The sequence below is a fragment of the Engystomops pustulosus genome, chromosome 3 (assembly GCF_040894005.1).
Source record: "Engystomops pustulosus chromosome 3, aEngPut4.maternal, whole genome shotgun sequence".
Classification (NCBI taxonomy): domain Eukaryota; kingdom Metazoa; phylum Chordata; class Amphibia; order Anura; family Leptodactylidae; genus Engystomops; species Engystomops pustulosus.
Genome location: NC_092413.1, coordinates 146,651,397 through 146,677,485, shown reverse-complemented (window position 1 = coordinate 146,677,485; position 26,089 = coordinate 146,651,397). Strand labels below are relative to the sequence as shown.

Sequence of the window (26,089 nt, the reverse complement as noted above, 5' to 3'; positions counted from 1 at the left end):
ATCCTAGTGGTAGATGCCCTTTAACATTATAGGCTCTCACACACAAATGAGAGTAAAAATAAATAAATAAAGGACTCTGCACTACCCCATACTAATAGACTCAATAGTTCAAATCTATCACTTTCAGTCTGTCAATTGTGCCTTTTGCTTTGCACTTCTGGAAACGGTGGGTCCTGTAGAGCAGTAAAGCAATATGGCAAGAATATTAAGCCAGCAACTTCCAAGCAATATACATTTTAAGAGGGGTGAAGAATTCGAGATCATGTCTATGCATTTTCCTAGTCTAGTATGGTGCAGCTATGCCGGCAGGAAGCTACTGTTGGCCACTACATTGGTGCTTTCCTAATCCCTCTCCCTTGAATCCATTGTATAAAAACACAAGTTACAGATAATAAGACGGTGTCTTACATGCAACACCATGTGAAAGTCCAACTATTACACAAAGTGCACCATTTGGGATAAAAGGGAACAAAAATCCAGTTGGCATTCAGATTGTTATCTCTGGTCTGTGGTAAATTCACTAGCAAAACATACGAAACCTTTAACAGCCTGAACAGCTATTGATGCAGGAAGAAATGTCGTTCATGTCCTAAATAAAGGCTGGAAACAAGGTACAGTAGCAATTAAAAAAAAAAATAATAAAAATTTTAATTGTTATACAAAGAACTTTAATCCTAGTGTATTTCGTTTTTAAAGGTTTCATTCATACTTAATAAAAACAGACTGTCTTGAAAGAGTTCTCAAAAACTACCAACTAAGGAAGAGTGCAAGATTAAAAAGATAGAGTAGTTCTTAACTTCTTAAGTCCTAACATCTAGGCACAAGTTGGTTTGGATGGGGGGGGGCGGCCCTGGTCATGTGAACACAGCCCATGGCAGTCAGCAGTGGCAGATTGCAGCAAAGACGGGCACTCATCTTCTCTCTGTACACGTGCAGCATAGCACAGCAGATTGAAATGCAGTGAGCCAGGTACTCAATTCCCTATGGAATTTCAGTGTGTGCCAGCACCTCACTGACTAGCCTCCCGGTTGGCGCTCTTTCATTTGTGTGTGGGGGATGACTGGCGTTTCCAGATGAGGGGGGGGGGGGTCTGCTCCTTTCAAACATGTCCCTAGGACTTGAAGCAAGCAGTCAGGGAACAAGTTAATGTTTAAAATAATTTATTTTTGCTATAAAAGTAATTGATAAAAATAGTTTTGGATTATGCTTTACTATGTGTGAGGCTGGGTTCTACTAAAATGGCCCTCTGGTTGCAACTACTTGCCCACAACATAAACCCAGTAGTGACATGAAGCAGCCAATGGTTTGTCTACATTTGAGTTCTTGGAGAGTAGGTTGAGGTGACATCTCTTTAAAATGGTGACATAATCCATGGAAATTGACATCCATACCCTTTTCAGGAAAAAAGTTAATCTTGACCATTTGCATAAGAGGTCAAAGCACCTAGCTAATCTCACAAGGTCTCTCCAAGATGAGAAGGAATTTGGTACCAGTAAATCCGTAGAATACGTGTAGGAAGGACTTGATTATTTGTTTAGTTTCATCCTCAATGCAAATGGCACCTAATCTGGATGCAAAAATTGTCCATGTCTATGGAATGTAAATGGCCCACTTATTGTAACTACACCACCACCCCTCCCAAAAAAAATAAAAAAATTCTTTAATATTTATTAATTGTTAACTAGCTTTATGTGTCTCAAAAATACTACATAAGAGACGGCCACTTGGGATGCCGCAGTAACGATCGACACCCCCTTTTATTCTGTTCTGATCATGTGGGGGGGGGGGGTACTGAAATAGCCATTTAAATGCTGTTTTGCCTTTGAACTGACCACAGCATTTAACAGGTTAAATTGGAACCTTCACTGATCACAGGGATCAGATTATCAGATGTTTGTTGCAGCTGACATTTGTTTCAACATGCAAGTTCAGCTTTGGAAAAGTGCTGAGCCGACATCAGTGCAAAACAGCAGTGCTCGGCAACATACATGTATAGCGCTGAGAAGGAAGGGCTTAAAGCCATATTAGGTCTTGTTCTTTAAAGGGTTAAATCAATGCTGTTTAGGGAAACTGGAGGCTAAGGAGGCAGCAAACATGAAGGTTGGGAACCTGGAGACTATGACTCGAAGAAATTTTACATATAAAAAGAATTAGTCATGCTCAACGGCAGACAGCGTTGGGTAGTAATCCTGGAGCTGTTACATCACATGTTGTTGTTCGTATCAGCAGGACTGTGGAAAGCGAACTTTTAATCCAGACTTGCAGCTCTGACAAGGGCTCTGGACAGGTCTTTCAGCCTCAGGAACTCTATATTGAAGTGCTCAGAGCCACTATACTCTGCCCTGGGCGGGTCTGAGTAAAAGCTGATCGTATTCTGGTTGGATCTTCGAGAAGTCACTAAGAGCACTAACAGGCACTGGAAACCTGCATTATGACTTCAATGTCACTGGTATTAACATACAAAGGTTTGACTAACGTTGCTACCTATGCTTTGCTGAAGACAATGCAGCTTTGGTTTAGATTCCTTTTAAAATGCATCAAACATAAGACATTAATACAACAAACAAATACAGTAAATTTCAGTAAACATACAAACTACACATTTTCCTCAACAGCTTTGTGTATTTAGTGGTATTTAGTGGTAGGTGCATACATAACCTGAAGGTTCAGGTGTGATAAATGTCTCCATTTCCACGGTGAGAGTTAATGTTGACAGATCCATTATTTTCCGCTCTAGCCCCCAAGTGGCTTCTACCGCTAATAGCACTTTCATGACAACTAATTTACCAGCTAATCTGCAATAGATGCGGGTCGTTTCCCACATGGACCAAAATGCATAAGGAGCTTTGTCCAGCTATTAAATTGTAATTTGCAAAAAGTATAAATAGCAGTGTTGTCAAGCAGGGTCTGCCATTCTTGTCAGCGGTATGTAAATGAGATACTGTCCAACCTACTGAAGCATTAAAGCGCCTGAACTACTGCTCACAACAGGAGAGATTGCACTTATCCAATGCCTCAATGATAGCTTTGTCATTGCAAAATCTGTAACCATATGCAAAACTGATAAAGCAGGGTAGTATATGGGGTCTCTGAAATACAAACAAAATACAGTGAGGAGAATTGCCTTAATTTTTATTTTCATTAAACACAGGGGGGCATCTGGCATGAAGAGAAATGAAATCTAGCCTCAGGCGGCAGAATGCAGAGTCCTTTGGGAAGTGGCAACATTTCAAATACTATGGTAGATGAGTCAGGCGCCCCAAATTGCACACCAGGTAAATCAATTAAGTCTGTCTCTAAGACAGGTGCGATAGATGTGCCGAGCCACACAGCCCCTTTCCAGCTGTCTGCGTTGCTCCGTACATTGCAGGGACACAGGCGCCTTTTGATGACGTCACACCGCCTGTGTGTCTGTGCGGAGCTGCTGCTGACAAAGCTGGGAGAAGGGAGCTGTACAGCGTGGGAGCCAATGCCTGCAGTTAAGTTTCAGTTTTCTCATTTTTATTGGCAAACTATGTATTAAACTACAGAAGGGGGGGGGGGGATTTCTGGGGGATTCAATATAATCATTTGGGGGGCCAATACTCTTTATACTGGGAGGTTCTGTATATAGTTAGACTTGACTGAGGAATTAAATATGGTTGTACATAATATAAATAAACCAGTAGGTGGCTATATGTTAGGCTGTATATTCTGAATATAATAAAACTGGAGTGGGGGGGGGGGATATGGGACAAGTTAATAAAACTAGGTGGACTATATAGCAGGCTGTATATAGCAAAACTGAGGTGGATCCAAATATGGGACTAACATATTAAACTGGGGGGGGGGGTAACTATATGGGAGGCGGCATATAATTAAACTAGAGGGGGTGGGCTGTATATTGGGGTCACATACTAATTCAACTGAAGAAGACATTTAATACCATAACCACAACACTCACTGGTTATCGTTGATTTAGATAGCATTATCAAATGTATCAAAGTGGTAGACAGGGGAGCCAAGTGTAAGCAATTACCTGTTCTGCACATTCTACTCTTAGAGGTATAGAAAATTGCAATAGGTTCTGCTAATAAAAAGAACAGTGTTTTACAAAATAACCAAAAGTAACAAAGTAACATAACATGTCAAAAACATGAAGATCATAATTAGAGAACAGCAATGACGGCAGCGCACAGAAAGATTAGAATTACATTCTCAGAAGGTTACACCAGTCACCAATTGCACAGGGCTTTGCTTTGAATGACTTGGACACATTTGCAGTCACCGGACATCACTAGTCTCATCACTGCTCTGGAGGTATTTTGGTTCACAGTTCTGCGACGTGTGGGTTTCTTGGCCATAACTTTCACCAAGGATTTTCCAGGGGTTTTCTAGTGGGTCTAGATCAGGATTCGGATGGCCATTTCATTGGTTTCAAAGTTTTCTTTTTAAAGGAAAACACGTTTTGCTGTGTGACAGGCGGCATTGTCCTGCATGAAAATTGATGTTTGATGTAAGAAAGGAAGGAACCACGTGTTGAAAGTTCTGATTAACACTTGCATTCACTCTGCCATGTAGCAGTATGAGAAGTCATGGTTTGGGGAAGGTTTTGGGAAGCACGAGTTGGACACTTCCACTACTATTCACTTCTCTACAGACTTTGGGTTCAGTATTTCCATAGTTTGTCAGTCATGTTTCCATCAGTTCCAAATAAATTAAACATACTTTCATGACCAAAATCAACTGTGAACCACTTATCTGTCCAATCAACATGCTCTTAGAGCAAAGGTGAGTCTAGCCTTTTTATTTTCTGCGAATGAGAGGTTTGCTCACTGCAGAGGGTTTTTAGTCCAAATGCTCTTAAACATTGAGACACTATGACAAGACAGATCTTGACCATGTTCGTGCTGAACGGGGGGGAGCAATTCCAGCTGCAGTGTTGAAACAATTACCCATGGAGATTCCTCGCATTATCCTGACCTCTCTTGCATTTGTCTTTTGAGGGCAACCGCCCTTCTTGAAGGATATTGTAAAGTTGCTCTATTCTAGAAATCACAGACTTGCAAGGACCTACTTCTCTTGCTATGGCCGATCTGGAAAATTAGGCTGCCAATAACATAGGGTTTATCAGATAATTAAGAAAATTATTAACAGATTAACATCAATAATTTGCAGTTAAATGGAAGTGTGCTTTAATTTTGATCTGAATTACATTTTTACTATGCACTTTAGAATATATACAATATTTATGAAATAAGCTTAAATTACCGCGAGTTTACATATGTTAGGACTACAAAATGACCTTGACATTTAGGAAATTATTTGACCCCATTGTATAAACATTGTGAATGGTTGGTACATCAGAATTAAAAAAAATAATAATAATTTAATCGCAAGGCTATTACATGGATACCAACAAAAGTGAAGCGGAAGCTTTTACAATATTAATATAGGTTTACACATCATTCAACTACTGCAGCAAACCTCAAAAGTTTTATGAAGCAAAATGAATCTCTATGTATAATAAAAAAATCTACATATAAATACCCACAAGCCAAGGCACAATTTATTCTTTATCAAGGTCATAACTACTTTGAGACTTTAAAACGTGTTTCAAGTACCAAACTATCAGTTAAAATAGCATTATATCAGAATTACCGTATTTTTCGGACTATAAAAGCGCACATAAAATCCTTTGATTCTCTCAGAAATCAACGGTGCGCCTTATAGTCCAATGCGCCTTATATATGAACTGCACTTGCAGACAACAGCTGCCTTCAGCTGTGCACAGGTCTGCTGGTCATTCATCCTTATAATCAGGTGCGCCTTATATATGAAGCTAGACGTTTTAGCAGGCATTTATTGAAGGTGCGCCATATAATCCGGTGTGCCTTACAGTCCGAAAAATATGGTAAACAAAAGTTATGTTTAAGCCACTAACGTGTAGACTTTTCAGGTTAATATTTAGATGACATTTAAAAGTGTGAGTGTGTGTGTGCTCTATCCATCCATTTATAACATATGATACATAAATACATATGAATGTGTGTGTATGTATATAATGTATATCTTTGATCCGGCGTCTGAACCATTTCAAAATCTATAATGAAAGACATGAATTTTATGGAGCAACAATCTATAAAGAGACACAAAACAAGGCAGACATTTATGGTGAAAAAATACTCACAAAAACGACAACAGGTACGGTCATAAAATCACTAAGGTTAGAAAACGATTAAAATGGCAAACATTTAATACTGAAGGACATTACATAGCAATGCAATTATGGTCATTAGTCACTCTTTCAATACTGTAAATTAATCAGAAAGACAGACTTATACGTGGGAGGCCTCTACAGGGTCTCTCATCTCAGCAGACACTATTCCACCGATACTTCATCAAATGGAAACCTGGAATGATAACAATGGCATTTACATTGTTCTAAATGGAGTCAGAAACCAGTGAATGGAAAAACACTAATAATTTGTCTGCTACGCAAGTAGGCAAACATGTAAAGACCCAGCTTCCATAAAATAAGATTATATTTATGTAATAAGAGCTGGAGATATGTAATAACCTTGTCTATCCCATGGTAAAGATTATAGACATCACAATTGGAACAAGTTACCTGCATTTGGAAACACTAGTGTAATATTTACCAACATAAAACTGGCTTATATAACTTCTACATTTATCATTCCAGTTTCAAAAAGGGCAACTTGTGTTTCCAGCTTCTTTTGCTATGTAGTTTCAGAGCCAGATGCTGGCTAGAAAATCTATACAGTGTGGGGTACCATTATGTCTGATAATACTGAAGATCTACCCTAAAGGAGAGGTTAACATAAAAAAAAAAAAATAAAAAAAAACACAGAGTCCCTTTAAAATCTTAGCATCCAAGGCCAACTGTTAGAGCTGGCGGTGCTGTTCGGCCAATAGTTAGGGAGTCCTTGCATTTTGTATGTACTCAGTCTGTGGCAATCTGACTAGCACATAGGTCCAATTCCAGGAAAAAACACCTTTGAGTGCAGGGGACCCAAAATATACATGTGTCACATGAAAGTTTAAATGTTGAGTCGTCAGACTAGAGATTGGAGACTGCAGTGAGTGGATGGCCTTTAAAAAAAAAAAAAAAACGCATTTCAACTACTGGTACTTGATAGACTGTCAAAATAAAAAAATAAAATAGTGTTGCCTTTTGCAATCATTTTACCAATTTCTTGACCAAACCCATTACGCGGCATATGGACACCCTTCAAAACAGCCATCACTTGATTAGCTAGGTAAAAACTGGTGACTGTTTCCGGTTAAAAAGTTACTGCCGTATTATTGTATTGCCGTTTTCTTACATTTTAAATGTCTCCTTTTGCAAAGAAGTATCATTACAAAGTGCAGCATATGGCCCTCAAAAGGTTAACATTAAATTTATGTTTAGCTTATTGTTGTAAAAAATTTTTTTTATTATAAATACATGCATTCAGAAAAAATAGAACAATCAGCAAATGAAATAAGTGAAATGCTAACAAAAACAAACTGAAGCCATCAGATTTTTGCCACGTAACTGTGCTGCATAACCAACTAAAATGTTTCCCTATGGCAATGCCAAGTCTAACACTCACAAAGTAAACATTTGTTAAATTTGGCAGAGATGCTAATTGATATAATTGGAACTTCAAGTCTAGGCTGTTCATGAACATAAAGGACAAAACACCAAGACAAAGAAATAAAAACAGTTAAGCAGAAATGACTTTAATACCAAGCTCTTGTATAAATTGAATTTGGGTGTTTAAAATAGTTTAACATATTAAGGCCTGTTTAGCATACTGTAACATAGCTAAACCACAAGAACAACTTTGGAACCATAATACACAATGTTAAACAATCTTGCATATGTCAAGGGTTAGGCTCAGAACAGTTGTGCAAAAGGTATACAACAAAAAACCCACATCAAATTGAAGAATTGTATACATGGGGGGGGGGGGGATTTACTGTAGTCCCCAATTGTGAAAGTTCTCCCACTTAAAAAGTAGAGGTCTTTAATTGGCATCATAGGTAGACCTCAACTTTGAGAGACAAAATGAGAATACAAAAAATCAAGAAAATCACATAGTCTTATTTTTAAAGAATTTATTTGCAAACTATGATGATAAAGTATTTGGTGAATAACCAAAGTTCATCTCAATACTTTGTTATATATCCTTTGTTGGCAATGGCAGAGGTCAAGCAATTTCGCCAAGTCTTCACAAGGTTGGCACACACTGTTGCCGTTATTTTGGTCTATTCCTCTATGCAGATCTCCCTTAGAGCAGTGATGATTTGGGGCTGTTGCTGGGCAACACAGACTTTCAACCCCTTCCAAAGGTTTTCTATAGGATTACCATCTGGAGACTGGCTAGAGCACTCCACTCCCTGACCTTGAAATGCTTCTTACAAAATCACTCCTTTGCAGCCCTAGTGGTGTGCTTGGGATCATAGTCATGCTAAAAGATCCAGCCATGTCCATGATCCAGAGGTTTACACTCAAAATCTCACATGGCCCCATTCATTATTTCATGTACACGGATCAGACATCCTAGTCCCTTTGCAGAGAACCAGCCCCTCGCAACAAGTATCCTTTATATGCAATGAAGCTTGTACGTCTTCCATTTTCCAATTATTGGTCCCACTGGTGATTTCTTCACACCAAGCTGATTCCCTATTGCAGACTCAGTCTTCCCCAGCATGGTGAATGTCTACAATTTTGTTTCTGGTGCCCTTCGACAGCTCTTTGGTCTTCACCATAGTGGAGTCTTTTATACTCCTATAAAGTTCAAACAAGTACCAATAACTACAGATAATGAGTGGAGAATAGAGGAGATGCTGGTCTGTGTGAGCCTGAAATCTTGCTCATTTGTAGACCAAATACTTATTTCGCACCATAAATTGCAAATAAATCCTTTAAAATCAGACAATATGATTTTCTGGATTTGTTTTCTCATTTTGTCATAGTTGAGGTCTACCTACGATGTCAACTACAGGCCTCACCTTTTTAAGAGTGAGAACTTGCACTATTAGTGGCTGATCAAATACACCTCCCCGCCCCACTGTAAATACACTCACTGGCCACTTTATTAGGTACACCATGCTAGTAACGGGTTGAACCCCCTTTTGCCTTCAGAACTGCCTCAATTCTTCGTGGCATAGATTCAACAAGGTGCTGGAAGCATTCCTCAGAGATTTTGGTCCTATTTGACATGATGGCATCACACAGTTGTCGCAGATTTGCACATCCATGATGCGAATCTCCCGTTCCACCACATCCCAAAGATGCTCTATTGGATTGAGATCTGGTGACTGTGGAGGCCATTTGAGTACAGTGAACTCATTGTCATGTTCAAGAAACCAGTCTGAGATGATTCCAGCTTTATGACATGGCGCATTATCCTGCTGAAAGTAGCCATCAGATGTTGGGTACATTGTGGTCATAAAGGGATGGACATGGTCAGCAATACTCAGGTAGGCTGCGGCGTTGCAACGATGCTCAATTGGTACCAAGGGGCCCAAAGAGTGCGAAGAAAATATTCCCCACACCATGACACCACCAGCCTGAACCGTTCATACAAGGCAGGATGGATCCATGCTTTCATGTTGTTGACGCCAAATTCTGACCCTACCATCCGAATGTTGCAGCAGAAATCGAGACTCATCAGACCAGGCAACGTTTTTCCAATCTTCTACTGTACAATTTCGATGACCTTGTGCAAATTATAGCCTCAGTTTCCTGTTTTTAACTGAAAGGAGTGGCACCCGGTGTGGTCTTCTGCTGCTGTAGCCCATCTGCCTCAAAGTTTGATGTACTGTGTGTTCAGAGATGCTCTTCTGCCTACCTTGGTTGTAACGGGTGGCGATTTGAGTCACTGTTGCCTTTCTATCAGCTCGAACCAGTCTGCCCATTCTCCTCTGACCTCTGGCATCAACAAGGCATTTCCGCCCACAGAACTGCCGCTCACTGGATGTTTTTTCTTTTTCGGACCATTCTCTGTAAACCCTAGAGATGGTTGTGCGTGAAAATCCCAGTAGATCAGCAGTTTCTGAAATACTCAGACCAGCCCTTCTGGCACCAACAACCATGCCACGCTCAAATACACTCAAATCACCTTTCTTCCCCATACTGATGCTCGGTTTGATCTGCAGGAGATTGTCTTGACCATGTCTACATGCCTAAATGCACTGAGATGCCGCGATGTGATTGGCTGATTAGAAATTAAATGTTAACGAGCAGTTGGAGAGGTGTACCTAATAAAGTGGCCGGTGAGTGTATATACAAGGTAAATTAAATGTCAATAAAAAATTTTTTAAAAGCCGCTTAATTCCCTGCCCTTGCAACACAATTATGCCTCGCAAAGCCCTGTAAGCATATAAAGACATTGGCTGCGGTGCCATTTTGTTTTGCTATTAATAACGGAGATTTAACAGGGCAATGACCATGCTTTGGAATCATGATCCCACTTTGGAATACACCACCATATTTGGCGTCAGACTGCTCTCTATCGGCTTACAGTTGAAACAGCAGCAGTCAAACAGGTTGCAGATTGACAGATAAACAGCATTTAACAAATGGTTAACTAATACATCTGAAATCCTTAGATTTCTCGCTGGTATAAAAATAACCAGCAAAAATGTGAACACAAAGTTGTAAGTTAACTCATTTCGCAGAGATAGATCCTCAAATTTATTTACCTATTGCCAAGATTGATCATTCTACAACAATATCCATCATCAGCTATTACACTTCTACGTCTCCTAAACAGGTGGGCAAGAGTTAATATTAACTGCTAAAGCTGGGTCTGCCCAATTCTGCCATTCCAGGAAATGGTGATCTGAACTACACAAAGCCATGAAGGAAGGTAAAGGAAAGGCTACAAAAATAACACCCTGCTGCTTAAATGGGAAACTGAGGCACTGGTTCCCATGAAAAGATAGGCTTGCCAAAACCACAGCAAGATAAAACACTGCATTTATAAGACTTTTTGCTGTCCTGTGATCATTTCTGTTATCTCAATAGAGAAAACCAGAATATATGCAGGAGTAAAAAAAATTAGCAATGAGAATTGGCAATAATTTTTCAGGCAAAAGGACCGGCTGTTGAGCAGTAGCACCTCATGCCTTTTTTGTTTAGATTTTTTTTGTTTTTCCATAATGTCACCAGATATTGTTTTTCCTTTATGGTGCACACTGCAGGGAATTAGATTTTGATACATCAGGCAGTTTAGGATGTGGGGATACCCAAAATGTTTGCTTATTTTTATATCTGGTCAAGCCAAGGTGGGGCGGGTGATTTGATGATTTTTTTTAGGCCCCTAGAGTAATTGAATCAACACTCCAAGCCAAGATGGTGGCTCGCGTGTCACTATTAATGCTACCAATACCCACAATCTGTTCTGGCACCGATCAAGAGGAATAAACAATTTAAATGCCACCATCAGATCCTCCCGCAGCATATAAAGGGGTATTCCGGAATTAGGAATGTCAGATTCAAAAACACAATTCTATAAAAAAAAAAAAAAACAATGCAGCAAAACTCAATGTTATTAATCACTAAATAAATAAAGTTTAAATATCTTGCTACTAACATTTTATAGGTTTTCTAAATTAGGCAGAGTTATGGGTAAGATGGCTTCAACAGGATACTACAAATCTTATGAGCCCTCAGTTTTCAGAAACTCCTCCCTCTCATTGCTCTGCTCCCAGTACTGATCTAACAGACTGTCTTGCTCTGTTATCATAATAATGATGTATGCATAACTGCCATCACTGCATACTACCTCAGCCACAGTGAGATGGGTCTTACTACAACACTGGCCATACTGGATGTATCACATATTTTACTGGTGCACAAAAACTTCCACAAAAAAAAAAAAAAAAAAAAAAAACTGTAGCAAGCATATTTTTTGTTTTGTAGAAAACTTTTAGTTGGCAGTGTTGCAATACCATGCATTTCCTGTTTATAAAACAAAGCTAACTTTTTTTTTTTATACCCAAGACAACCCCTTTAACCCCTTCCCGACATTTGACGTAATAATACTGCATGGCGGGAGGTGCGTTCCCGCAAAATGCAGTATTATTACGTCATGCTTCTGGCGCCGGCTCCTGAACGGAGCCGGCGCCAGAAGCTGCGGGTGTCGGCTATATATTATAGCCGACACCTGCCTCTAACACCCGCGATCGGAGATTTCTCCGATCGCGGGTGTTAACCCCTAACACGCCGCGGTCGCGCTGACCGCGGCGTGTCAGAGGCATTTAAATGCAAGCTGAAGGGAATCGGACCCCCCCGCGGCGCTTACCGGGGGGGTCCGCTGCTCCGATCGCAGCCCCGGGACTGCCGGTGCCCGGGGCTGCGAGATCTTCATCCGGAAGCCGGGTCCTGCCTTCTGGCAGGACCCGGCTGTAAGACACTGGGCATGCGCAGCATGCTCAGTGTCTTACATTACACAGTGCAATACTTCTGTATTGCACTGTGTAACCTGTAAAATAGCTTGAACAAGTGATCAGAAGATCACTTGTTCAAGCTTAGATGTCATTACCTGTAAAAAAAAGTTAAAACAATAAATAAAGGTTTTTTACAATAAAAATAAATAATAAAAGAAAGTGAAAGTCCCCCCAAACACCACATTTCCCTTTACACAAGTAATAAAGTATAAAATACACTAAATCACAAAAAAACCCCACTTATTTGGTATCGCCGCGTCCGTAACAATCTGTACAATAAATCCTAATCATAATTGGACCCGCTCGGTGAACGTGGTAAAAAAAAAACCCCAAAAACTTGCCAAAAATTAAAACTTTTTATCAAATTGCTTTACAAAAAATGTTCTAAAAAGTGATCCGAAAAAGTTACAAGCGCCAAAATGATACCACTGAAAAGAACAACTTGTCACGCAAAAAATAAGCTCACAACCAGCTCCGTCAACCAAAAAATACTATAGTTATGCCGCTATAAAGATGGCAATACTAAAACAAATTCAATTTTTTCTATTCTAGTTTTCCTTCAATAAAATTGGACAAATATAAATAAAACTATATAAATGAGGTATCACCGTAATCGTAGTGATCCGTAGAATAAAGATAATATATTATTGTTATGCTACAGCGAACACCCCCCTCAAAAATGCTAAAAATCCAAAACAAGAATTGATGATTTTATTTTCCTCCACACGAAAAAAGTTAATAAAATTGCTTCAATAAGCTAAACACCCTCTAAAATAAAGTTTTTTTTACAGTGCATCGCGTCTCGCAAAAAATAAGCCCTTATTTGTCTAAATTGCTTAAAAAATAAAGATTGTATAGCCTATTCCCAACGCGCGTTGTAATAGAATGGTGCGGCGGGTAGTGACTTGCCAACACGGTTCAGACACAGTGATCGGGGCAAGATGGCAGCTGATCCTAACAGCCATCCATCCTGCCCCATGGACCAGAAGGGTTATGTCCCCCCCACACACCCCCAGTTTATTATCGCTGCTATTGGCTCATCAATTCAGACGAGCCAATAGCAGCGAATTTACTTATGACGTCAGTAATACCGGTCACCATGTCTGTAGACACGGTGATCGGGGCAGAGTGGCGGCTGTTCCTGACAGCCACCAATTGTGCCTTGTGGTTCAGAGGGGTTTTGTTGCCACCCTCTGTCCATGTTTGCCGCTATTGGCTGGTCGATTTGGTCCAGCTAAAAGCAGCAATATTCGTCACAATGGGCATCGCTAGGGTGAATAAGAGCAACACTTGGCGATAATTTCCCTACTAAAACGAAGATATGGTACAAAAGCGCTGGCCGTGTACATTGTACAGATTATGCTGTACAACTCTTACGAGCTGTTCCAATGTGCAGGTCCTGCCGTATCATTTCTCCGTTTTCAAGAGGAAGATATTAGGAAACTAATATTGGGACAAGAAGGACGGGGCCCCAGTACCTCTGGTTTAGATGTTCCTGTATTTTGCCAGGACAGCATTTTCCCGGTGAATTCTGCTGCTTCTAATGGTAAGACTCAATAAAGAGTCTGTTCCAAAAGAGGAGTTAGGATGGACACTATATACTAAGGATGGACACTATATACTACTAAGAGACCTGCGACAACTCCAAGTGTGACAAAAGTTTAGATGGTCCCCTGGTCTATTCTACCTCCTTATACGCAACACATTCAAAATTCACGCCCAACCTGTTGTGAATTCAGTAAAATGAATAATTGTAACAACTGGTAAGTCACGTTGCTCCCTATACCCCTCCACATTATTTCATAAGGGGCGCCCCACATAACGGGCACTGAACGTTCCAGAAATAATTGCAATTTCCATCTTGGACTCCATCGCACATCGTATTTGGAAACCACCTGTATGTTCAAATGCTCATTTCACCACGTGTATTACACTACACCACATATTACACCTTGCTAAATTCCCCAAGGGGTGTACATTCAACAATTAGGGTCACTTTTCGGGTTTTCCTCTGTTTTGGTACCACTACGGCTCTCCAAATGTGTCCTGACACATGTGAAGGATTTCTTGCAAATTTGGCCTCTAAAAGACAAACATCCCTCTTTTCCTCTACTGTGCGCCCATAAAGCATTTTATATGCTCATGTGGGGTACTTCTACACTCAGGAGAAATAGTTTTACACCTTTTTCTGGGTTATTTAATATATTATCCCTTGTGGCTTACATAAATTAGGGGTAAAGTGACATTTATAGGAAAATTTTCACCTTTTTAATGTTTAGGGCCTAATTGGATCATTCACCTGTAGGGGCAAATACATATATTGCACATTGCAAAATTCTCTAAGGGGTGTGTGTTCAAAAATTAGGATCACTTTTTGGATTCTTATTTGTTTTATACCACTAGGGCTCTCCAAATGCATGTCAAACATTTCTGTCAAATTTGGCTTCTAAAAGGCAAACCTCCCCCTTTCCTTTTACTGTGCGCCCATACAACATTTTATATACACATGTGGGGTACTTCTACACTCAAGAGAAATAGGTTTACACATTTTGGGGGGTTATTACATTTTTTTTATCCCTTGTGGCTACAAAAAATTAGGGGTACAATGACCTTTATAAGAAAATGTTCACCTTTGTCCTATTTAAGTCCTAATTAAATCAAACACCTATATGGACAAATACTCATATTACACCTTACTAAATTCTCTAAGGGGTGTGCTTTCCAAAATGGTGTCACTTGTTGGGGTTCCGCTCTGTTTTGGTACCACTACGGCTCTCTAAATGCATCCTGACACATGTAAAGGATGTTTGTCAAATTTGGCTTCTAAAAGGCCAATGCCCCTCTTTCCCTTCTGAGCTTCACTGCGTACCCATACAATATTTTATTTGCATGTGTGGGGCAATTTTATACTCGGGAGAAATGCTAGTACACATTTTTTGGGGTTGTTTCATCTTTAATGCCTTATGGGATACAAAAATTAGCCGTAAAAGTGACTTTTTTGGGAAAATGTCCATCTTTTTCCTTTTAGGGACCTAATTGAAGCAAACACCTGTGGGGGAAAATACACATATTACACCTTGCTAAATTCTCCAAAGGGTGCACTTTCCAAAATAGTGACACTTGTTGGGGTTCCCCTCTGTTTTGGTACCACTAGGGCTCTCCAAATGCATCCTGACACATGTAATGGATGATTGTCAAATCTGGCTTCTAAAAGGCCAAAGCTCCTCCTTCCCTTCTGAGCCCCACTGTGTACCCATACAACACTTTATATGCAAAAGTGGTGCAGTTCTGTGCTTAGGAGAAATAGTTTTACACATTTATGGGAGTTGTTTCATCTTTTATCCCTTGTGGCTTACAAAAATTTGGGGTAAAAGTGACTTTTTTTAGAACATTTTCACCTTTTTTCCCTTTTGGGGCCTAATTGAATCAAACACCTGTTTGGGCAAATACACAAATTACACCTTGCTAAACTCTCCAAGGGGTGTACTTTCCAGAATGGTGTCTCTTGTTGGGGCTTTCCTCTGTTTTGGTACCATTATGGCTCTCCAAATGCATCCTGACACATGAAAACTTTTTCAGCCATATTTGCCCTGCAAAAACGAAACAACGCTCTTTCCATTCCAAGTGCCCCCCTGTGCCCGTACAGAAGGGTACAGTGACAAAATGGGCATTGGCATGCTCAGGAGGAATTTCCTTAAACATGGTAAAATGCATTTTCCTTTTTAACCCATTGTGAAGGTGCAAATTTTAGTGTTCAATGAATCTATTGTAAGAGAGAATTACATTTCTGTAATTTCACTTTCATTTATCTTTCACCCTCATGAAACGCTCAAAGGGTTTACAAAATTCCCAAAGGTTGTTTTGAATATTTTGAGGGGTGTAGTTTCTAAAATGGTGTCATTTGTGGGGGTTTTCTATCATGTAGGCCTTATAAAGTCACTTCTAACTAAACTGACCCTCCAAAAGTAGGTTTTGATGATTTTCGTGAAAATCAGAAAAATTGCACCTAAAGTTATAAGCCTCCTAACATCCTAAAAAAAAGGAAAAGATGTTTGAAAAATGATGCCAAGTTAAAGCAGACATATGGAAAATGTTAGTCATATCACTAAAATAACTTGATAACTAACTTTCCAAAAAGTAGAAAATTTTGAAAACATAGTTTTTTTCAAAATTTTTGGCAAATTTCCATTTATTTCATAAATAAGTACCAAACATATTGATAAAATTTCTTGACCAACATGAAGTACAATGTGTCACGAAAAAACTATCTCAAAATCAACTGGATATGTTAAAGTGTTCCAAAGTTATAACCACTTAAATAGACACATGTCAGATTTTAAAAAATGGGCCGTGTCAGGAAGGTGAAAAGTGGCTTCAGCGTTAAGGGGTTAAATCCACCTACAAGCTTTCTAACCAGAGTGCCATGTAACTGCATCATCCTTGTCCCTTCAGCCCCAATAAATAGCATCAATTTTGTCCATTCCCCCTGTATATTCTCCCTGTATATCCACCTTCACTACCCCCTTAAAAAGAACCTGTCATGCAAATTAGCCCACCCAAAATAAATACTTTATTAAAAACTATGATTGAAATGCATTGCCCTTATCCCTAAGGGTGCAGCCACACATTGTTTTTCAGATGCAGTTTGAAGCCAAAAGCAGGTATGGATCACAATGGGTGAGGATTTATCATTAAGAGACTGCACTCCTGGTTTGGGCATCAAAAACTGCATGTGAAAACTGAATGTGTGGACGCACCCTAATTGGTTTCTATCCATGGCTGCAATGTTAACTTCAGAAACTGATATTTTTTTTTTTTTGTGCAACTCGATGCGAGTCCAGTAATGGGGTCCTGCACATGCAGATATATCACTGCACTGCCCTGGCTCTGTTCCAGATTGACAGGTCTGAATGCTAAGACATGCTGCAGGTATGCAACTAGTACTTATGGACTGTCTCCTAATATTCAACTACAGACACATACAGCTTCCTTTATTTTTACCTTCATGGGCAGTAGGAAGTTGTACACAATCCCTTGCTGTAACTGCTGCATCATAATACAGTAAATAAGGTGGGAGCTGAGAGATGCCATGCTATATGAAGAGAAACCAACCTCCTGCTGCCTTAGGAATGGTCATCATTCATGAGGGGGCTGGGTTTGCCTGACTTCATGATTGCAACAGAGGACATCAATAAAAGTCAAGAAAAATGGCTTCTCGAATCCCATGGATAGAGGCATCAGTGGAACATCTATAAAGACATCAAAAACTTACTAAGTGTGGTTTGTAGTGTGGGGGTCCTGGTGAGAGGTTCTCTTCAAAACGTTTAACACCGGCAGTGTGGCAGAACAAATTGGTGGGCAGCAAACACTGGCCATGTGCAGAGAGGGCTCATCTTGTAATTATGTGGTTAAGGACTCCTGAATTCATGAATAGTTATAAACGGACTGGAACAATGCATTTCAGATGGAAGTTCCGACTTGGATCATCCCCCACCCTTTAATACTCACAATCACTGCAGGCAGTGATCACGGCTGTTAATCTTTTAAAATGTTGCTTAAATGCGTACACACTGCAATTTTTCTGTGGATCGTCACTCCTCAAAATGGCAATATGCCAACTATCGCAGGTGTTACTGGTGGGGGTTAGGGTTCAGTACCTGATCTTCAATAGACCGACTCATCTCTACTAATGAAAAAAATTCCCGATAGGATGCAGTTCAACAACATAATTGAGTGAAAAAGTCAGAACACATCTTATCATTTACTGACTACGTCATTGTAAGAATATTAACTAATATAAAAATATAAATATATAACATAAGTTACCCTTCTAATAACCACAGAAAAAACTGAGGCATCTAAAGTCTAACTTCAAAAATTAAAAACATAACTACTGCTCAACATCAACATAAATCTGTTCTGGCTCACAACGTAGAACCCCAGAATTCCACAAACAAAAAATTATTATTTATTTTAAACTTGTGTTTATGATAATTGATACAGGTAACCCCTGTATAGGCTGCAATTATAACCCACATTTGCAACTAAACCTGGGTGTTGTTCTGGCTGGGGACCCCTGTCGTGAAGCAAGAACAAAGTTATGTTGATATAGAGTAGAAGGTCTGCCTATGTTTTTAAACTTTTAAGTAAAAGCTGTATTTTAGAGGTTTCCCCTTTCTGTGATTTTGGCAAGAGCTAACCCAATTCTAGTTTTATTTTATTAACATTTATACATTTCAGAGACACTTAAGCATGATGTGATACGCTGATTGAATAAAATTAGATGTTCTCACTCTAAAAAGCTTTTTTTTTTGATCAAAGTGAATCAAATGTTGTGTTAAATTAAAAAAAAATGTCATACTGAAATAAGAGCTTTAAAAATTCAAACTTTAAAATTTTTTCCATTGTGTAGAACCTAAGTTTAGACAAATTGCAAGTAAAATGTTGCCATAATCAGTATCTATACATAACATTTATATACAGGCTGTGGCCTTGCCCAGATAGCCTTGACACACTGCAAAAAGGCCACAGGAAAAACCTCTGGAAAGCAAAGGATTTAAAAACCTGCAGTGCAAGTCAGTTTGTGATGTGGGTTTTATGTGGAATAAGCAAAGATGTTTACATATCCACAGCGCTTTCATAGGCTCCTTTCATAGTAGTAAAAAAACTCACAAAATAAACCACAGATTACCTATTGATGCAGCAAATGGGTAGTGTAGTAGCCCGCCCGCCCGCCCCCAGGTAGTAGCCAGCCAGCCAGTAAGCCCGCCCGCCCCCAGGTAGTAGCCAGCCCGCCCGCCCCCAGGTAGTAGCCAGCCAGCCAGCCAGCCCGCCCGCCCGCCCGCCCCCAGGTAGTAGCCAGCCAGCCAGCCAGCCAGCCAGCCCGCCCGCCCCCAGGTATTATACAGCCAGCCAGGCCGCCCGCCCGCCCCCAGGTAGTAGCCAGCCAGCCAGCCCGCCCGCCCCCAGGTATTATACAGCCAGCCAGCCCGCCCGCCCCCAGGTATTATACAGCCAGCCCGCCCGCCCGCCCCCAGGTATTATACAGCCAGCCAGACCGCCCGCCCGCCCCCAGGTATTATACAGCCAGCCAGACCGCCCGCCCGCCCCCAGGTATTATACAGCCAGCCAGACCGCCCGCCCGCCCCCAGGTATTATACAGCCAGCCCGCCCGCCCGCCCGCCCGCCCCCAGGTATTATACAGCCAGCCCGCCCGCCCCCAGGTATTATACAGCCAGCCAGCCCGCCCGCCCCCAGGTATTATACAGCCAGCCAGCCCGCCCGCCCCCAGGTATTATACAGCCAGCCAGCCCGCCCGCCCCCAGGTATTATACAGCCAGCCAGCCCGCCCGCCCCCAGGTATTATACAGCCAGCCAGCCAGCCCGCCCCCAGGTATTATACAGCCAGCCAGCCAGCCCGCCCCCAGGTATTATACAGCCAGCCAGCCAGCCCGCCCCCAGGTATTATACAGCCAGCCAGCCAGCCCGCCCCCAGGTATTATACAGCCAGCCAGCCCGCCCCCAGGTATTATACAGCCAGCCAGCCCGCCCCCAGGTATTATACAGCCAGCCAGCCAGCCCCCAGGTATTATACAGCCAGCCAGCCAGCCCCCAGGTATTATACAGCCAGCCAGCCAGCCCCCAGGTATTATACAGCCAGCCTCCAGTACTTAAAGAAAAAATTTTAAAAAACTTATATACCTCACCCTTTGGCGGTCCCGATGCTCAGCGCGGCTCCTCTTCAGTCTTCCCCACGGGTCATCTTCTGGCTTCTGTAACAGCCGGCAGAGACACGGCCATGTGCTCTGCTGGCAGGCGCATACCAAGACGCAGCCACTGCTGACGTCATAGTATGCACCGGCCTGAAGATAACTTGGCCGTGTCTATGCCGGCTGTTACCGAAGACAGAATAGGAGCTGCAGGGAAGACCGAAGAGGAGCCACTCCGACATCAGGGAACTGCACTGAGCATCCGCCAGAGGGCGAGTATATAAGTTTATTATATTGACTCGTGTATAAGCAGAGGTAAGGTTTTTCAGCACATTTTTTTGTGCTGAAAAACTCATCTTATACACAAGTATATACATTATTTTCTAAACTTTTAAAAGTACGCTAATGAGCCAGAAGTACTCTTGGGGCATAAATTCACAGGCTGTCTCCCTCTGCTCCCTCAGCACTTTCCCCCTCCCTCTGCCTGCTGTAATCTCACACAGTGGGAGGAGGAAGTGCTAGTGCATAGCATAACAGGGTAACATACCCCATTAGGGCAATTCATTAACAATTTTAAAAGTTGATTTTAGCAGAAAGGAGGCCATGTTTAACAAATAAGGAGATTGCCACAGTCACAGTGCCTGGATCTGGAGAAGTAATAGCTCTGATAGTATTTCTTACCATTCGTTACTGCAGCACTCATGTATATTAAATTGATTTTCCACAATTTGATAAAAAAAAAGTAGCTAGACTGTATGAGAGGACAACACAGGCAAAACTGAAAAGGTTCTCATCTTGTTTAGCAACAGACGCACCCTACGTGAACCTGTCATGATCACGCATACTTTCCATATAAACAATTGCAATGACCTTAAGGAAAATACATACTAGTAATGATGGTTTCTTCCATCCAAGTCTGTGTAATTGGTTTTCCAGCATAATGCTGTTATAAACCTATCTACCATTATCTGAATGGTCTATAACATCAAATATTAATTATCTGACAATTGTGTAATGTAATTGTGTTTGATAGGTCTTTGTACTCTTGAGAGAAATTTTCTATCCAGCAATGCCATCTCCACACCACCGATACAGTTAATGTAACCATATATAGCCTCTACATTACCCCATATGTATCAGAGTATGGAAGCCAAGATATAAATATACATATAGATACAAAATACAAATGAGAGAATATTTTTTGTTCTTAAAAAAAAAAAAAAAAAAACCTTTGTTGGGACAGGACTGCAATGTCACACCTCATGTGGATGGGATTTCCGTAAAGAGAAGATGTCTCCAGCAACCCCTCTCCCCAATCTTTTATATGTCTTTATACATGTTCCACTGGTGCATCTATCCCAAAATTATTTATCTCCTCTGTTTTAGTCACAGAAGGGGGGATCTGCAGTATACAGTCAAGCTACCCTGCCTCCTCACTGACACCGACAATGCTAACTGGGCTAAAGAGAATTCCTTAGGTAGGGGTAAATGAGACAGTGGCCAAGTGTGACTAAACTTTGCTACATCATTAACCACTGCCTCAAGAGTTGAAGAGGAGGAATAGTGGCTCCATTTCCAATCTGTGTAACATGTATAAAGCTATCTACATGTCAAACCGGCACGGTTTGTGAATCGAACCAATGGCAAGTTGAGAACAAGGTTCTGCCTGGAACCAAGTCCACATGAGATGGATGTGTGATTCTACAACATAGAACTGTAGTTGGAAAGTCTGCAAGATTTATGGCAGAAAAAAAAAAAAAATCTGCGGTGAGGTTTTTCTTTCACAGCATACTGGAGATGCAGCAAAAAGTCATGGAAAACATTTTGATATATGTAGCTATTCAAATCTAGAACAGATATTTTCCACTGCAAATTACACTATTGTGGATGTAACAAAGCACCTTAAGATCTGCAGGCAGGGTCACACTAAGCAGTAGAACCTGGATGACACACAAAGGATGGTAGGCCAAACATCATTTGGCACGGTTCTGCGGTAAGGCTCCCAGAAGTCCAGTAGAATTTGTAGTTTTAGATCTCCCATCCAGAAGAAACAGATTTATGATGTATAAAAATACTTTTACAAAGTGTACTGCTTTTTTTTTTTTTTTTTTTTTTTTTTTTTAATATTAATCAACAATGAGATTTTTGGTTAAAAGTGGAATTTTCCTATTAGCTCGGCATAAAAATAACCTGGACAATAGTATTTCTATGGTTGACCAAAAAGTTCTTGTTACATTTACACAGCAAAATATAACTTTTCATATATGTGCCTACAAAAAAGGTAAAATAAAAACATCCAGATTCAAATACTTCCCAGGCTTTCTAAAATAAGAAGCTGCAATTCCAGAAAACACATCTTTCACAAGTTTAAGACAACAAGAGCACAAGTTACAGAGGAGAGGTCAAAGAAGACACAGAAGACCTCACCGCAAAGAAAAAGCCAGGGAAACTGCTGGAGATGGTGTCAGGAGGGTTCCAAGTTCAACCAGAGTGCAGCACTCAGGTCAAGTATATGCAATGCACCAGAATGTAATCCACATGGGAAAGGTTTTGGGAAGGCCAGTAGGGTTAACCTGACTGAGACCTGCTGTACTTGGCATAAAGTAAGGAATCGTAATCATAAGTTGGCATTTCCACATACTTGGTCAAACTCCAATGCTGCCATTAAGATCTAAGTAACAATATCACCTGAGAAGAGGATAAAGGTCCAGCAGTCACCCATTTCCTCAATAGCTAGGGGTGAGCTCATACCTATGACTGTGCAGCCTACAACAGGCGAGGGAGAACACAGCAGTTGCATCACCGTCTCTGTGTAAGAGTGAGCTCATGGATGGAACAGCTTTCACCGCCATTTACAGTTCTATACTTGTCCCTATGAGCTCATCTTTGGCACAGGACACATGAACATTACACACAAGCTTAAAGGTTTAACAAGCTCTTGACTAGCACAATGGGCAATATTTACCAATCAAGTGCACATGTATAGATTGTAGCAGCACACACAGCAAGTGAATACAGGTGCCCCCAGGCTACTGCCATGTGATAGAGCGCTACAGCAATGTGCCCTGCAAACTCACTAAAAATAACAACCCAATATTAAAATGGAATTACTAGAATTAGACATTTTACTAGAAGGCATTATACACTGTAAACCACAACTGCTTGCGCAAAGCTCCAATTTCTTACTGTTCATGAGGATTTTGTTGTGGATTCACAAGAAAAACTGTTCAAAGTGATCCTTATCATTAAACACAAAGATACAGTGGGGGAGATTTATCAGAAGTGTCTAAGAGCAGAACTGTTCTAGTAGTCCATAGCAACCAATCAGAGCTCAGCTTTAATTTTCCCACAGTCGCTTATAAAATTAAAGCTGAGCTACGATTCGTTTTCATGGGCAACTAGAACAGTTTTACCTCAGACACTTCCGATAAATCTCCCCACAGAGAGAGTTTCCCAACAGAAAGAAACAGCACATTGGTAAGAATGATACAGATTGTATATTAGCCACAGTACACTCAAACTTTTACCCCACACCAGTAATACCTGCTGGTAAAGGGTTAAAAGTCCTCACCATATCATCTAAAATGTATCTGCCACTAAGAACTGTACTCATCTGCATATGAAAAACACTTTTTTTGGCGATGTCTCAACGCTCCGGGCGGTTTGGGAGAATGTCTCGGGCTACCCCCTCATCCCGGCCTTCTCCTGGTCCTGTAGATTACAGCTGGAGAACAACCGAGGCCCCAGGGCCAGGAGAAGTCAGGAACAGCTACTGCTCCCTCCACGCATGTCTGAAGGAGTCATGTGAGAAGGTAAATGCCTCCCCTCAGCTGTCCCCACCACCTCCTCCACATCACAGTCAAAGTCCAGGAGAAGAGGAAGAGACACTGCTGCGGGGGAAGGAGGTTAAGTAACAGTTTTTTTTTTTTTGTTTAATACCCCAGAAGAGGGGGCTACAGGTAGAGGTGATCGGAGCACAGAGGGGCCACAGGTAGAGGAGGCCACAGGAGAGGGTTGGCCACAGTGTAGTATAGGTTGATATTATACGATTCTTGCCGTGGGATGTGGTTTAGAAAAAAGGGGGAAGGGACCATTTGTCTCCCACCCAAAAGTTGGCAGGTATGGAAAACCTCTGTAATTAAGGGAGACAAAAGTCAGTTTCTGAATAGTAGCGTTCTCTCTAGGCTACCAGTGAACCACACTGCCTCCTTTTGATTGATAGCTCTGTCCTTACCAGAATACTGTCCCTCTCGCTGCATGGTGAATTTAGAAGAAAGTACCACATGGAAAACTGCAGATCTTCTCACCATTTCACACAATGGTGATAAGCAGGGTCAAGTAGTAGTGGGCAGAGCCACACACCAGTGGATGGAGCCAAAAAATACAGAAAAAAGTTTGGGTAACAATATTACTGCTGCAAGGAGGCAAATTTAAAGGAAACCTACCGCTACAGATCTAGATAGATCCGCTGGTAGGTGCATCTAACATATGTAAGGATAGACATTTTAGGGCTAAACGCTTACTCCCCTCTATCTTTGCTAAACTTTAATCAGGGTAATATGCACATTTTCTAAAGAGGCTACCCAGTAGACATCTACAGGTAGCTGCGCGCACAGGACCACAAAGCCGAAGTCCTGCGCATGCGCAGAACACATGCCAGCGACTGCGCGATCTGGGCAAGTTTTATTGAGCCCGTTCTTGATGACAGCTTCCATTCAAATGGATGTTCCTATTTCAGCAAATATGTGATATTGTTTGTATGATGAAAAGTTAGACAATTATTCTATAGAATATATAAACATTTGAGATCTCTGCCTGCCGTTATTCTATAGGAAGCCTCATTGCTTACTTTCTGTATTTAAATACATACATACTCCGCTTCTAAACAAGTCAAGGACCTGTGTGACTTTGGACAGATCTAAATGAACCATTGTATAACATATAACAATAACATGTATTTGCTGGAACAGCAACACACCTTTATTTCTGCATACATTGCAGATGTCAGGATAATACATGGTTATAGGTTCATATTAGATTTTCCACATAAACACTGTTCACATTGAACCTTTTTTCATTCTCACAATAAGGTCGATTTTGATGCCTGCAACATGTGCTTGGAGTTTTATGACTCTCTTGCCATCTAGTGGCAAAATGTCAGATTACGGGAAAACTAGTTGTGGCATTCTGGGGGGAGGGGGGGGGGGCAATCAATGGAAAATAATTTAGCAAGTTTGAGAATTCAACAAAATAAAAAGGAAATACTCTACTTATGACTCAACCAATCTCTCCTGTACTAAAGGTGGTCTCCACCCTCCCTTGTTTGACAAGAATGTTCCCACATTGACATGGGAATCCTAAAGTGGTTCATTATTGGTCACGTCATGCAAATGGCACATGGATTTGCTCATCTCTATTTAGTAAAGTAATATTCTTATACAAGTTTTCAGTAGCCAGGATGTTTTCCTTTATTTGGTAAATGACCTAATAGTAATAACATAGCATAAACTAAAGATGCTGAAAGGTTCACAATTGTATACATACCATAACATTCATCTTTAAATAATTACGTAAAAAGTTCAGTATTACTGCATGTGAATGGAAACCAATCATAAGCAGCACAAAAGCTAGAGATTGTAAGAACACCCTCCACACCTGGTTTACCTCCAACTAGATGTCATAGGCAGAGTGAAGAAGAAAGCACTTTTTCCATTACATCTACATCATGGAAACCACCTGGAGGTCTAAGACCTGTGAGAAATCTAGGATATATCTTATCCACTAATAACTGATTAATGGCTAAGAATTCAATGATGTAATAAACTGCACAATAGTGATAGCATACACAAAAAAAATCTCCCCTTGAGAATGACAAGACATCATATTACGTACAGTAACCCTTTCTATGTAGATCATTAAGCGCACAGCCTCTT

General features: G+C 40.8%; 1 protein-coding gene across 4 annotated transcripts in view; it reads right to left on the bottom strand.

Moving 5' to 3' along the window:
- The window catches only part of DIS3L2 (DIS3 like 3'-5' exoribonuclease 2), a 228,516-nt gene that overhangs the window by 17,336 nt on the left and 185,091 nt on the right, over positions 1-26,089 (bottom strand). The gene's annotated exons all lie outside the window — the stretch shown is intronic.